The following is a 14,974-nucleotide window of genomic DNA, read 5'->3' as shown; positions in this document are numbered from 1 at the left end:
AGAGATGACAAAAATTCAATTGCAAATGAAGTAGCTTGAGTTAGAGGCAAGAGATAAGCGAAGGGCAGCAGAAATGAAACAGTTTGAGTTACGATTAAAAGCAGAAGAGGGAAAAAGAGAGAGCAGCAGAAGAGAAAGAAAAAGAGAGAGAACTTGAACTTCAGAAATTGCCACTTTAAAAGGGAAGTCTGGAGATAAAGGCTGAAGGTGACCTTAGTGTGGACGAGCAGAGAGTTAAAGCAGCAAGGTTAGCAGCTGAAATGGCTGATGATGATGAGCTGGTCCATAAAACACGGTTTGGCTTCCAGAATCAATTTCAGTCCATGAGGGATAGAAACTGGGACAAAGAGAGATCCTCACATGGAAAGGGAAAGGTAGATCTTAGTGAAGATCATAAGGATAACTTACCACAAGGTAAAAAGGAAACCCTTGAAGGGGACAAAAAAGGTAAAAAGCTCCAGTGGTTTCAATATAATAAAGTGGGCCACATGAAATCAGTGTTGGTGGGCTCGGAGAAAGCCAGATGTAGGAAATCAAGACAAGCCTGGAAGTTTTGTTGGCATGGTAGCAGAAAGCATAGTGGAAGCTAGAAATCTGTGTTAGAGGTTGATTAAGGAGGAAGTGCCAGATCAGCAAAGGTATAATTTATTCACATAGGCCAGGAATATTTGGTAAGGAAGTTACAATATTAAGAGACACAGGATCCTGTCAGTCTGTGATGCTGAAGGATGAGAAGATATGAACTCCTGAGGGACTATTGCCAAGAAATGTATGGTAACAGGAATTTATGGTGAGATAAGAAGTGCTCGATTATGTAGAGTGAGGCTAGAGAGTTTAGAGAAGAGTGGAGAATTTGTGGTAGGAGTACTGGACAAATTCTCAGCTCCAGGAATACAATTTGTCCTTGATATAGCTGATTCACCGGTAGGCGTGCAGCCTACTCTATTTGAGAAGTTAGTGGAGACTCAAGCAAATGAAGGACTGCAGGAATCTTATTTGGGAATCTTCCCTGATTAGGTAGTAATGAGATCCCAGAGTCACAAGGTGAAGGAGGAGATAAGGAAGCTGAAATAGAATTATGAAAGACATTTGTGATCAGATAAATGGGACAGAGCAGGAGCAAATAGGTAAACATGCAAGTATCTTTAGTTCTGCTAAGCTTATTGAGTTGCAGCAGAAAGATGAAAATTTAAAATAGTTATATCAAAAGGCATATAGAGAGAAGGAGAGTGAATGCATCCCTGTGTGTTATTACTTAACAAATTATGCCTTAATGAGGAAATGGAGACCATCACACATTTAAGCAAATGAGAAATGGGCAGAAGTTCATCAAATTGTTTTGCCAGTAGGGTACAGAAAGGAGGTGCTACAAGTGGTGCAAAAGGGTCATTCAGGGGTGAGGAAAAGACAGGCTAAAATACAAAGACATTTTTACTGGCCTGGACTACACAAGGATGTAGTTGAATTTTGCCAGATGTGTCTTACATGTTAGCTAATCCAAATGGATAGTTCTCTCTGTATTCCATAAGATCTAATCTTGTCAACCAGTCTCCCATGGGAAACCTTGTTGAATGCCTTACTGAAGTCCATATAGATCACGTCTACTGCTCTGCCCTCATCAATCCTCTTTGTTTCATCTCAACCAAATTTGTGAGACATGATTTCCAACACACAAAGTCATGTTGACTATCCCTAATCAGTCCTTGCCTTTCCAAATACATGTACATTCTCTCCCTCAGGATTCCCTCCAATAACTTGCCCACCACTAAGGTCAGGCTCACTGGTCTATAGTTCCCTGGCTTGTCCTTACCATCTTTCTTAAATAGTGGCACCAGGTTAGCCAGCCTCCAGTCTTCTGGCACCTCACCTGTGATTATTGATGATACAAATATCTTAGCAAGAGGCCCAGAAATTACTCCCCTAGCTTTCCACAGAGTTCTGGGGTACACCTGATCAGGTCCAGAGGATTTATTTGCCATATAAGTGTCAAACAATGACCATCTCCAATAAGAGACAATTTAAACATCACTCCTTAACACTCAATGATATTACCTTTGCTAAATCTCCCACTGTCCACATCCTGGGAGTTATCATTAACCAGAAAATAAATTGAACTCACCACATAAACATAGTGACCACATGGGCATGTCAGAGACTAGGAATATTACAATGAGTAACTCACTTCCTGACTCTCCAAAGCCTGATCATAATCTACAAGGCACAAGTCAGGAGTGTGATTGAATACTCCCCATTTGCCTGGATTGGTGAAACTCCAATAAGAATCAATAAGCTTCATCTATCCAGGACAAAGCAGCCCGCTTGATTGGCATCACATTCCCAAACATCCACTTCCTCCACCACTGACGCTCAGTAGCAGCAGTATGTACTCACTACAAGATACACATCAGAAATTCACCAAAAACCCTCAGACAGCGTCTTCCAAACCCATGGCCCACCTAGAAGCAGAAGGGTAACAGGTACTTGGGAACACTACCAGCTGCCAGTTCCCCTCCAAGCCACTCATCATCTGACTTGGCAATATATTGCCATTCCTTCACTGTTGGTGATTTAAAATTATATAACTTTCTCCATGACAGCATTGTAAGTAAACCTACAGTAGGTGGACTGCAGCAGTTCAAGAAGGCAACTCACTGCTACCACCTCAAGGGGAACTAGGGACAGGCAATAAACATCATGGGCACCACGCCCACCATCTATCTGCCCAGCCCATCACAATTTCACCAGGCAGAAGCTTGGTTCCAGTAATAGCCTCAACACTTGTCATTTATCCTAGCTTCGAGGAGAAAGTGAGGTCTGCAGATGCTGGAGATCAAAGTTGAAACTTTATTGCTGGAACAGCACAGCAGGTCAGGCAGCATCCAGGGAACAGGAGATTCGACGTTTCGGGCACAGGCCCTTCTTCAGGAAGGCCCTTCTGGCCCTGAAAGGCCCTTCTTCAGGATTCCTGAAGAAGGGCCTGTGCCCGAAACGTCGAATCTCCTGTTCCCTGGATGCTGCCTGACCTGCTGTGCTGTTCCAGCAATAAAGTTTCAACATTTATCCTAGCTTCTCATGATTGTAGTCCCATTCAATTTCCAAACAATTATGCCCAACCCTGCCACTCCCCCTTTCCATGATGCTGCTGGGAAGGGAAAGCTGCTGACCATTTGACTGACTGGAAACTCTTAGAGCGGGGATGCCCAGCTGTGAGTGGAGGTGTCTTCTTGAAGCAATTAACATCTCTCTGAGCATCAAATGCCTCTCGGGCCAGCCTTTGGAGCAGGGACACACTGGTTCTCTCACTTACTTGCTCGGGGAAGTGAGGATCTATCACCCTTTGAAATTCAGCCTGTGGAAACAAAAGGAAAAGTAAGCATTCCTGCTCTGTTAAAAGCCTTCTGCACTTGTAGCAACAGAAATTATACAGATGTTCCTTTAAGTTAAATTGGATCTGCCTGGTTTAGTGTGCATATTCATTGTCAACTTCATTAACAATCACCACCTTGCCAATTGGCTATAGCATGTACCTGTAAATGGCATTGTTACCAATCTCTACTCACTTTGATTGAAAACTAACCTTTAAACTGCAATCCATTTTCAAACCCTTTGTGCAAGTCAAATGATCAAAAAAAAATCCTGAAATGCAACAATGAAAATAAGGCTTGGTCAAGGATTGAATCAATGAAATTAGATTTTGGAACTCAATAACAATGAGGAAGATGTGTCAGAATTTCAGTCATGGCAAGGTTCTGGAAATGGATAAACTATGTGCAGAGCAGCCAGAATTTATGAATGAGGCCAGTCTTCTGGTTCATTCAGTGTATATCACAGTATTTTCCAGATAAGCAAATGGTACTGAGCCACATTCTCACAGCTGACAGATGGTGCATGTGTCACCAGAAATCTTCTATTACCAGAGTCTGAAGGCAAAATGAAAATTCATTTCCTGCAGCATTGTAACATTTACCCGCTGGTCTGGATTTTACCGAAGCTTTTTCTGTATTTACGTTGTAAAGTCTCAGGTAGGAGGCATAACAAACAAACAAAAATATCAACGGTCAACAGAAGATAGAATAACCTCTAATATTATTTTATAAATATCAATGTAGACTTGAAAGCTGCTTATTGCTAATACATGCAAGCTTTCTGTCTCTTGGAATGTACACAATTGAGAGCTAAGAGGAAGGGGAAGTGATTTGTTTGCTTCTGTAAGAGTTGGGCTGTGGGTCTAAATTAGATAACTCATTCAAAACCTGGCACAGACATAACACACCAAATGGCTCCCTTCTGTGCTACAGGATTCCATGGTGAATCTTAAATGCTAACTTCAAAGCTGGTTAAGAATATAAAGACAAATACAGAAAATTATTTGCAATTATTTAGGGTAATTATCATATAATAGCATCAAGAAAGGAGCATGTGATTTTCATTCCCTGAAACAGTCCCAAAGTGGAAACAGGGTTGGATTAAAAGACCTACCTCATTGATGAGGAAGTCAGCCCAGTTCTGTACATGGCTGTTCGGCTAGGTTCTACTTGTCAACTCTTCATGGGCCCTATAACAACAGTGGTAGCGTTTATAATGCCCATAAAAACATCAAAATAAACCAACAGACATTTAAAAGTCTGTCTAAAACCCTAAATCTTCTTAAGCAGAAATATGATTGTCAAACAAAACAAAGCTGTTGGCTATATCAACAACCATGGTGTGCTGATTCCTTTAATGCAATTTGGAGCTCAACCAAGCATTCATAATGAGATTTTAATACATAACGGTTTCAACAAAACCCCTGAGCTGAATATATACAAGCCTTTTAATTAACGGAAAACATGGCTCTCCGTGCCAGAGCTTCAAAAGCCTCATAGATGGTTGGACTGTCAATGAGTATAAAGATAAAGGGACATGGTCTTAATAACATGTTAAAATTTGAGTCAAGATTAGAGTGATGCTGGAAAAGGACAGCAGGTCAGGCAACATCCGAGGAGTAGGTAAATTGACGTTTCGGGCAAAAGCCTTTCATCAGGAATGCTGTGCTTTTCCAGCACCACTCTAATCTTGACTCTAATCTCTAGCATCCACAGTACCCACTTCTGCCTATATTCAAATTTGAACTTCACTAGTGTTGAATTAAGAGCGTTTTATCCACAGGAAAAAAAAATATGTGCGTTGTTCTCCTATGATGTTTCATCAATGCAATTTGGCTGCAATGTGATTGGTAAATTGGGGAACGATCTTTTAAAATGCGAACTCCCATTGGCTATTATGTGAGTCCATCCCCAGTCACCTTAAGTCCACTCTAAGTGTTTACTTCAGGTTAAGCAAAAGAGGTTGGATGATGGGGCAACTTTTTTTTTCTGACCTTATTGTTGATGTTTTTGAAGATGTTTTCAGAAATTATTGTAGAAGGAAAGATTTGGATTTCAAGATTCTCCTCTTTCTGGACAACGTACCAAGCCATTCTCCCACCATTGGTGAGCTTTCTGAAAACATCAAAGTGCTATTTCTACCTCTGAACATCATCTCGCTCATTCACCCCATGGACCTGTGGATAAAACGCTCATTCACTCCATGGACCAGTGTGCAATAGCAGCTTTTAAAGCGTATTATTTAAAGCACACATTCAGGAAGCTGATTGCAGCGAGTGAGGGAAATAATGAGGACAGTGTTCCTCAATTTTGGAAGAGCTTTAACATTAAGAATGTTATTGACATCATTGTGGAGGCCTGGGGTGATGTCAGTAAGGACTCCTTGCACGCAGTTTGGTGGAAGCTTCTTGCAGGTTTTCCTCATGATTTTAAAGGCGTTGAACCAACAGAGGAGCTTCCAGCAATCAAAAGGCCATTGTGTCACTTGTGGAGACTGACCTACGACAGCTTGTTGATGCGGGGAAATTGAAGCTCCAGATGAAGACGATGAAGTCCAAGATGCAGCACGGTGAGAAATTTCCATTTCTCTTTTATCCTGAGCGAAGTTGAGAAGCAGTTGTAGCTCTTAGAAGACAATAACTACAATGCAGAACGCAGCAGGAGAACAGTTCGTGGCATAAAGTCTTATCTGGCACCCTATGTACAGCTTCTTCATGAAAGAAAAAAGATGACAAGGCAGCAGAAAAAAACTGCCTTTTTTTAGGCAACCCCTAAGAAACAGTCTAGGGATGATGAACCACAGCCATCCATTTCTGGACTAAATATTTTCTTTCGTAATAACCCTGCACCCAGAACTGCATCTGAAAGTAATGATGATGCTGATGGTGAACCTCAGTCCCTGTCTCAATACAGTACTGTAACTCAGCAAATTCAGAGTGTTAAATTTACTGTATTATTTCAACATTTACTTAGACTGTGCTATACTACTTTTAGGCTAACTACTTTTAATTTTTCTGATAGGCTCCGTTACTTCTTTTGCGTGATTTCCTATAACACGAGAACACATATAACACTGAACACTATAACACTGCATTATAGCAGAACAGATTGTATTTTCATAATGTTAGTAAATTTAATGGTTGCTTGTCTATTAAGACCAAAACTCCATCACCAGTCACTGCATTGATATTATACTTAAAGTACCAAATTATGAAATAGGTAGTTTTAAACTTACCAATCAATATGTATCGATTCCAGATGTTTTCACATATGGTTCAAAACACATGCTGATCAGATGTGGGTCACTCAAGCTTCAAAATACAGAAATTGATAAACTAAGTTGCATACATGACTGAGCTAGGCAGGAAAATGGCAGGACTGACATTGGTTGGTGTGCAAGTTGAGTTGTGAGCTGCCATTCCCTTGGTGGCTAGTGGAAATGAGGTCAGAGTTTTAGATATCTGGTCCCTTCATGTGCATTTGTAGTAGTATGACATTAGCTTGCTCTGTAGCGGTGAGCTGTTCTTGCCAGGTAGCGGTGAGCTGTTAAGACCATTCCCTCTAATCTTAGGTTGGAGGTTCCACGCTGCTGGAGATTGCATGCCGATCGATTGGCGTGATGAAGCTATTCCCAGCTTTCGGTTTAGGACGTCTTTGCGGTACACAGATTTTGGAAGTCTGCAAAGCAAAAAAAAACAATAAGGGGAGACATCAGGCTGGAAAATGGGAAGCCTTCAGAAATGAGATAATGAGAATCCAGAAAAAAGTATATTCCTGTCAGGGTGAAAGGAAAGGCTGGTAGGTATAGGGAATGCTGGATGACTAAAGAAATTGAGGGTTTAGTTAAGAAAAAGAAGGAAGCACATGTAAGGTATAGACAGGATAGATCGAGTGAATCCTTAGAAAAGTATAAAGGAAGTAGGAGTATACTTAAGAGGGAAATCAGGAGGGCAAAAGGGGACATGAGATAGCTTTGGCAAATAGAATTAAGGAGAATCCAAAGGGTTTTTACAAATACATTAAGGACAAAAGGGCAGCTAGGGAGAGAATAGGGCCCCTTAAAGATCAGCAAGGCGACATTTGTGTGGAGCTACAGGAAATGGTGGAGATACTAAATGAGTATTTTGCATCAGTATTTACTGTAGAAAAGGTTATGGAAGATATAGACTGTAGGGAAATAGTTGGTGACATCTTGCAAAATGTCCAGATTACACAGGAGGAAGTGCTGGATGTCTTGAAACGGTTAAAGGTGGATAAATCCCCAGGACCTGATCAGGTGTACCCTAGAACTCCGTGGGAAGCTAGAGAAGTGATTGCTGGGCCTCTTGCTGAGATATTTGTATCATCGATAGTCACAGGTGAGGTGCCAGAAGACTGGAGGTTGGCAAACATGGTGCCACTGTTTAAGAAGGGTGGTAAGGACAAGCCAGGGAACTATAGACCAGTGAGCCTGACCTCGGTGGTGGGCAAGTTGTTGAAGGGAATCCTGAGGAACAGGAAAGGCAAGGACTGATTAGGGATAGTCAACATGGCTTTGTGTGTGGAAAATCATGTCTCACCAACTTGATTGAGTTTTTTGAAGTAACAAAGAGGATTTATGAAGGCAGAGCGGTAGATGTGATCTATATGTACTTCATTAATGCGTTCGACAAGGTTCCCCATGGGAGACTGATTAGCAAGGTTAGATCTCACGGAATACAGGAAGAACTAGCCATTTGGATACAGAACTGGCTCAAATGTAGAGGACAGAGAGTGGTGGTGGAGGGTTGTTTTTCAGACTGGAGGCCTGTGACCAGTGGAGTGCCACAAGGATCGGTGCTGGGTCCTCTACTTTTTGTCATTTACATAAATGATTTGGATGTGAGCATAAGTGGTACAGTTAGTAAGTTTGCAGATGACACCAAAATTGGAGGTGTAGTGGACAGCGAAGTGGGTTTCCTCAGATTAGAACAGGATCTTGATCAGATGGGCCAATGGGCTGAGAAGTGGCAGATGGAGTTTAATTCAGATAAATGTGAGGTGCTGCATTTTGGGAAAGCAAATCTTAGCAATACTTATACACATAATGGTAAGGTCCTAGGGAGTGTTGCTGAACAAAGAGACCTTGGAGTGCAGGTTCATAGCTCCTTGAAAGGGGAGTCACAGGTAGATAGGATAGTGAAGAAGGCATTTGGTATGCTTTCCTTTATTGGTCAGAGTATTGAGTACAGGAGTTGGGAGGTCATGTTGCAGCTGTACAGGACATTGGTTAGGCCACTGTTGGAATATTGCATGCAATTCTGGTCTCCTCCCTATCAGAAAGATGTTATGAAACTTGATAGGGTTCAGAAAAGATTTATAAGGATCTTGCCAGGGTTGGAGGATTTGAGCTATGGGGAGAGGCTGAACAGGCTGGGGCTGTTTTCCCTGGAGCGTCGGAGGCTGAGGGGTGACCTTATAGAGGTTTACAAAATTATGAGGGCATGGATAGGGTAAATATGTAAAGTCTTTTCCCTGGGGTCGGGGAGTCCAGAACTGGAGGGCATAGGTTTAGGCTGAGAGGGGAAAGACATAAAAGAGACCTAAGGGGCAACTCTTTCACACAGTGGGTGGTACGGGTATGGAATGAGCTGCCAGAGGAAGTGGTGGAGGCTGGTACAATTGCAACATTTTAGAGGCATTTGGATGGGTATATCCCCCTTCCCCACTCCAACCTCTCACCCTCACAATGCGCAGCCCCCCCACCATCTCACCATCCAATCTCACCATCAAACCAGCAGATAAAGGGGGTGCAGTGGTAGTCTGGCGCACTGGCCTCTACACTGCTGAAGCCAGACGCCAACTTGAAGACAGCTCTGCCTACCTCCCCCTCGACCATGACCCCACCCCTCATCACTAAACCATCATCTCCCAGACCATACACAACCTCATCACCTCAGGAGATCTCCCACCCACAGCTTCCAACCTCGTAGTCCGGGATCCCTGCACTGCCCGATTCTACAAGCCCTCCCATTTATCTCTCCACCCTGGAGGTTCCCTGCCTTCATTCCTGATAAAGGGCTTTTGCCCGAAATGTCGATTTTCCTGCTCCTCAGATGCTGCCTGACCTGCTGTGCTTTTCCAACACCACCCTAATCTAGGCTCTGATTTCCAGCATCTGCAGTCCTCACTTTTGCCTATAATTCCATTGTTGATTGTCAGAATACCCCATCTGGTTCACTAATGTCTTTTAGCGAAGGAAACCACTGTCCTTACCCGTTTTCAACTTTCACAATATTCTTCCAAGAATAGGACAATCAGAATTGCATGCAGTATTCCAACATTGGCCTAACCAATGTCCTGTACAGCCACAACATGACCTCCCAACTCCTATACTTGATGGTCTGACCAATAAAGGAATGCACACCAAACGCCTTCTTCACTATCCTATCTATCTGCAACTCCACTTTCAAGGAACAATGAACCTGCACTCTAAGGTCTCTTTGTTCAGTGACAGTCCCCAGGACCTTACCATTAAGTGTATAAGTCCTGCCCTGATTTGCTTTCCAAAATGCAGCGCCTCATATTTATCTAAATTAAACTCCACCTGCTATTCCTCTGCCCACTGGCCCATCTGATCAAGGTCCAGTTGTAATCTGAGGTAACTTTCTTCACTGTACACTACACCTCCAATTTTGGTGTCATCTGCAAACTTAGTAACCATACCTGCTACGTTCACATCCAAATCATTTATATAAATGATGAAAAGCAATGGACTCAGCAGTCTTTACTCACTTATCCCACCAGGTAGCGTGTCAAGTCACTTAGCCCAAGCTGCATGGGTTCTTGGCAATGCGGTCCTGACACAATGTTTAAAAAAAAGTTTCTTCTAACCTTAAAAAGAAATTCACTTCAAAGAACTGAAAAACAAAAAGAAAATCAATTTCACTTCAACTTTGGAATCCAAGTCCCAAATAACAATATATTAAACTCCGTCACAACACCTACATTGTTAAAAACGAGACTTCTATAACTAACCCATTTGACAATGTGTGATCCTCCCTCCATCATTAGGTCAGAAATGGGGATGTTTGCTGATGATTGTACAATGTTCAGTGCTATTCGTGACTCCTCAGGTCCTAAAGCAGTGCATACTCAAATGCTGCAAGATCTGGAGAATATCTAGTCTTCAGTTGACAAGTGGCAGGTAACATTTGCACGACACAAATGCCAGGCAATGACCATCTCCAATAAGAGACAATCTAACCTCTGTCCCTTGACATTCAATTATGTAACCATCACTGAATCTCTCACTATCAACATCCTGGAATTTATCATTGACCAGAAGCTTGACAGGACCTATCAAATAAACACAGTGGCTGCCAGAGCAGTCAGAAGCTCAGAATATTGTGGCAAATAACTCACTTCCTTACTTCCCAAAGCCTGTCCATCACCTACAAGGCACAAATCAGCAGTAGGACTGAATATTCCCCACTTGCCTGGATGAGTGCCGCTCCAATAACAGTCAAGAAGCTTGACACCATCCAGAATAAAGCAGCCGGATTGGTTGGCAGCACTTCCACTCCCTATACCTCCGATGCTGAGTAGCAGGAGTAAGAACCTTCCACAGAATGCACTGCAGAAATTCACCAAAGAACCTCAGACACCATTATCCAGACCGATGATCACTTCTATCTCAAAGAACGAGGGCATGGGAACACCACCACCAGCAAGATCCCATCCAAGCTGGCTGAGTGACCCACAGGTAGCAAGCAGGTTCTTTCTTTTTTTAGGGCCCATGTTGTGCATGTGTAGATGTGAGACACAGTGAAACACAACAGGTGTACAAATCTGTATTTATTTCCCACCACCAGGAAGAAAGGAAACACCAGAGTGGCCAGTGACACGCAGTGCCCTTCTCAGCAAATGGCAGTGCTGTGTGATCAAAAAAGTGAAGAGGGAGGGCAGGGATTAAATCAAAGTAAAGTTGGAGGGGGAAATGAAACATTCCATTCCCTGCAGTGCTCACCTCTTCCTGAACAGCTCAGGAGTGTTGGCAGCAGGCAGGTTCATTGTGAATACATGCAAATTTCCATCCTTTGATGCAATTAAGACCTTGATGCAACTTTAACTGAGCAGAAAAGTAGTTCCACCTGCCTGTGAATCTTCTGAGTAGTACATTATAGAATTGGTCCCAAGCACTGACTGAATGATTAGAAACGCTCTTGCAACACTTTTGCAAATTGATATGCAAAAGAAGCAAGGGTGAAGTAAGAAAGAAAACTTCTTCACACACAAACAGTTAGTCCATGGAATGCAATGCCTGGAAATGTGGTTAAGGCAGGTTCAATTGAGGCATTCAAGATGGCATTGATTTTTTTTTGGATAGCAATTGTGTGCAGGGATATAGGGAAAAGGCAGGAGATTGCCACCAGATAATGGAACAATTTTGTGATTCCATGATTCTATGATTCAGTGGAATACTCAGCATCAGGCACTCATGTCAGATAGGTCACTGGACTACAAACATTAACTCTAATTTCTCTCCACAGATGTTGCCAGACCTCTTGAGTTTCTCCAACAATTTCTTTTTTTTTGTTCAGATCTCTATTATCTACAATTTTTTATTAAAGGTGACATTGTACTTGGTGGATACTTAAGGGATTTTTTGAATTTGGAGTTCCTTTATTTTCATTTTTTCAGCCTTACTTCATTAAATCTCATCATCTATCTTGAGTACAATTAATTGCTTATGGTTTATGAACAGTTGTAGGAAGTGAAGCCACAGGAGAGGAAGCCTCAATAGCATGAATGAACAGTAAGTGGGTCTGTAGGTTATAAAATCATGAGGAACATAGATACAGTGAATAGCAAGAGTCATTTTATTAGGGTGGGTGAATTCAAAACTAGGGGACATATTTTTAAGGTGAGAGGAGAAAGTTTTAAAAAGGACCTGAGGGGCAACTTTTTTTTTACACAGAGTGGTTCATTTGTGGAATGAACGGCCAGAGAAAGTGATGGATGCAGATACAATTACAACATTTAAAAGACATTCGGTAATAGCATGACTAGAAAAGGTTTGGAGATATATGGACCAAATGCAGGCAAACGTGGTCGGCGTGGACAAGTTGGTCTGAAGGGTCAGTTTCCATGACTGTGAGAAAAAACAACAGCTGAGATGGGATACTCACAGCCAGACTTGCTTTGTCGATATGATAAACGAACACTGTGAATGAATCCATTATTTTCTCATATACCAATTGTGCATTACTCTCCCAAATAAGAAACCACAAACATTGATAGGGTGACATAATGATGACAAAAAGATGTGATCTGCAAGATTCACCAGGGAGCCTTCACACAAACATCAATAATTTGCACTCTGAGCGAATAACGTAAAAGATATTGAACAGTGGGTTCTCAGGCTTTTAAGATGATTAATTAACAAATGGCATCAATCAATTTGAGCAATTTTCTTTCCATTAAAGCTGCATAATTTTCAAGATAGAATATTTGTCATAATAGATTTAAAACAAGCTTGAAAAAAAAATCATTGCTTTGATTAAACTTTAACACACGGCCTTTTAAATGTTGTTTTTGCAGCCAGGTCATGGTGCCCATCAGCTGATGTTTCCAGAATTGAAATCCATGCCTTTCTCCTCGCTGTTTTTGAATATGGTGTTAATCAATCATCTAACATTACACAATCAAATAATTCAGGGCTGCTAAGAGTTTATTCACATCATCATTCAATATTTTCATAGATAATTCAAGGAAAAGCTTCTATTTTAGTATGAATTTGCTCGTGCCCCTTCAGGAATATGGCTGCAACTCTAGAATTTTATCCCCAATTATCCTTATGAATGTTAAGCTTCTGAGTTTGACCAAAACTTGGTTTTAAGTATGGGTGACGTGACTCGATGTAACTGCAACTATCTCTATTACGTATGAGACAGTGCTATCAGATAGGGTGGAAAAGCTTCCAACCCAAATTCCCAGTGAATACCCAGAACCAGGAACTTTCTATGGGTAGAAGCTAACAAAATGCATGATTATAGTTTTTGCAGCAACAACATCAAAACTATACTCATGACCATTTAAGCTCTTGTTGTCTCAGTGCTTTTTAAACACTGTACGGCAATGCATATAAGTCAAAAGTATTTATTTTTTCCAAATGCTTTCTGTGGAAAAATAATTACTAAATTGTGAGGTACAACAGTGGTTTTGACGACTATAATTATGGATATAAATGTGTATTATGTACTGTGAAAGTTTGAAGTTATATATCGAAGATTAAGTGATGTTGTATGATGACTGCATTCGAGAATATTTCTTCCCAAAAACAGTGAGGCATCATCAGGGGGGAAAAATGCAATGTAATTTCCACCTTTACCCCTTCCAGAATCATTATCTTAAACAACAACATCTCCCCCATAATAAACGTTGATACATTTAAGAATAGTATAACTTAATACTTACCATTAACCCATCTCTTCTCCAGTCTCTGACTTCACATATTCAGGCTGTATGGAAGGTTCACAATTCGGTCAGGATTTGTTCTCTTCTGACTTGGAAAATTGTTAGACTACTTGTTTGAGGACAGCTGACCTTTGCAACAAGGACTTTGTGTCCTCACTGATGGAGTGGGGTGGAGATGGGACATTCACTTTCCCCATAACCTGGAGGTGACAGCAGACCATGCCAACCTGGTCTGAATTAACTGGTCCCAGTTAAAGCAGTCTCAACTATTTAAAGAAGAGTGCAGCAATGCAGAAAGAAGTTCAATGACCTTGTCCACTGCACCAGCACATGTGCCACCATCTTCTCTCTAATACCTCATTGTCACTTTTCTACTGCGGTACCCATATTCCAACAAGGCTTGTGCTCTCCCCCCTCACTTACTTGCTGACACCCACCCCAATTATGTCATCATTAAGTCTGCATGTCCTCAGCATTGCCTCACCACTTGCCATCTGCACCAAGAACACGGGTGCCACTCACTTTCATTAATACCAATCTCTCTCATTCCAGGAGGAAAACAGCTGACAGTAGGCAGGAAGATTCATGTTAGATGGCGCACTGTCCAACATTCACCTTAAGTGTAGAGCATCTTGACCCCAACCACCCTGAATGATTGACTGATTATATTCAACTTCCTGGATTGGTATCAGAGGCTGCCCCTGACATATTGTGCTAAGACTACCCGACAGAATGCTATTTTCCTTGACTTGACTGAGACCTACTGAAAACCATGGAACACTTCCTTCCTTTCAGACTGCACTAAATGACAAGGGAAAGCAATGCAAGACAGAGCTGCAGTGGGCATCCAGCTAGATGCAGAGTGAGTGTGCTCTAAGAAAGCAAGTGAATAGGCCAGAGATGTGGCCTGGTCCAGTCTATGAGCTGGGTCCATGTCTCTCAGTGCACAATGTCCTTGCCGCAGCATTACACTGGTAGTTGCTGGTGCAACCTGTCAGATAGCGCTGACGTTCAGACGTCTCCTGTAAGTAGATCAGATATGCTCCATGATGGGTCTGAATAACAGGTATATGTTGGGTGCTAATGTCTGTGAATGTGGGTTGTGTATGTCTACTGCCAATGTAATTGTAGTTGAAATGGTACTCAGTTTGATTCATGGAAGTCCTTTGGAG

Source organism: Chiloscyllium plagiosum, unplaced genomic scaffold (assembly GCF_037043375.1).
Source record: "Chiloscyllium plagiosum isolate Xiang-an unplaced genomic scaffold, Cpla_swu_hap1 HiC_scaffold_16, whole genome shotgun sequence".
Classification (NCBI taxonomy): domain Eukaryota; kingdom Metazoa; phylum Chordata; class Chondrichthyes; order Orectolobiformes; family Hemiscylliidae; genus Chiloscyllium; species Chiloscyllium plagiosum.
Note: the sequence above shows the minus strand (reverse complement) of the source record.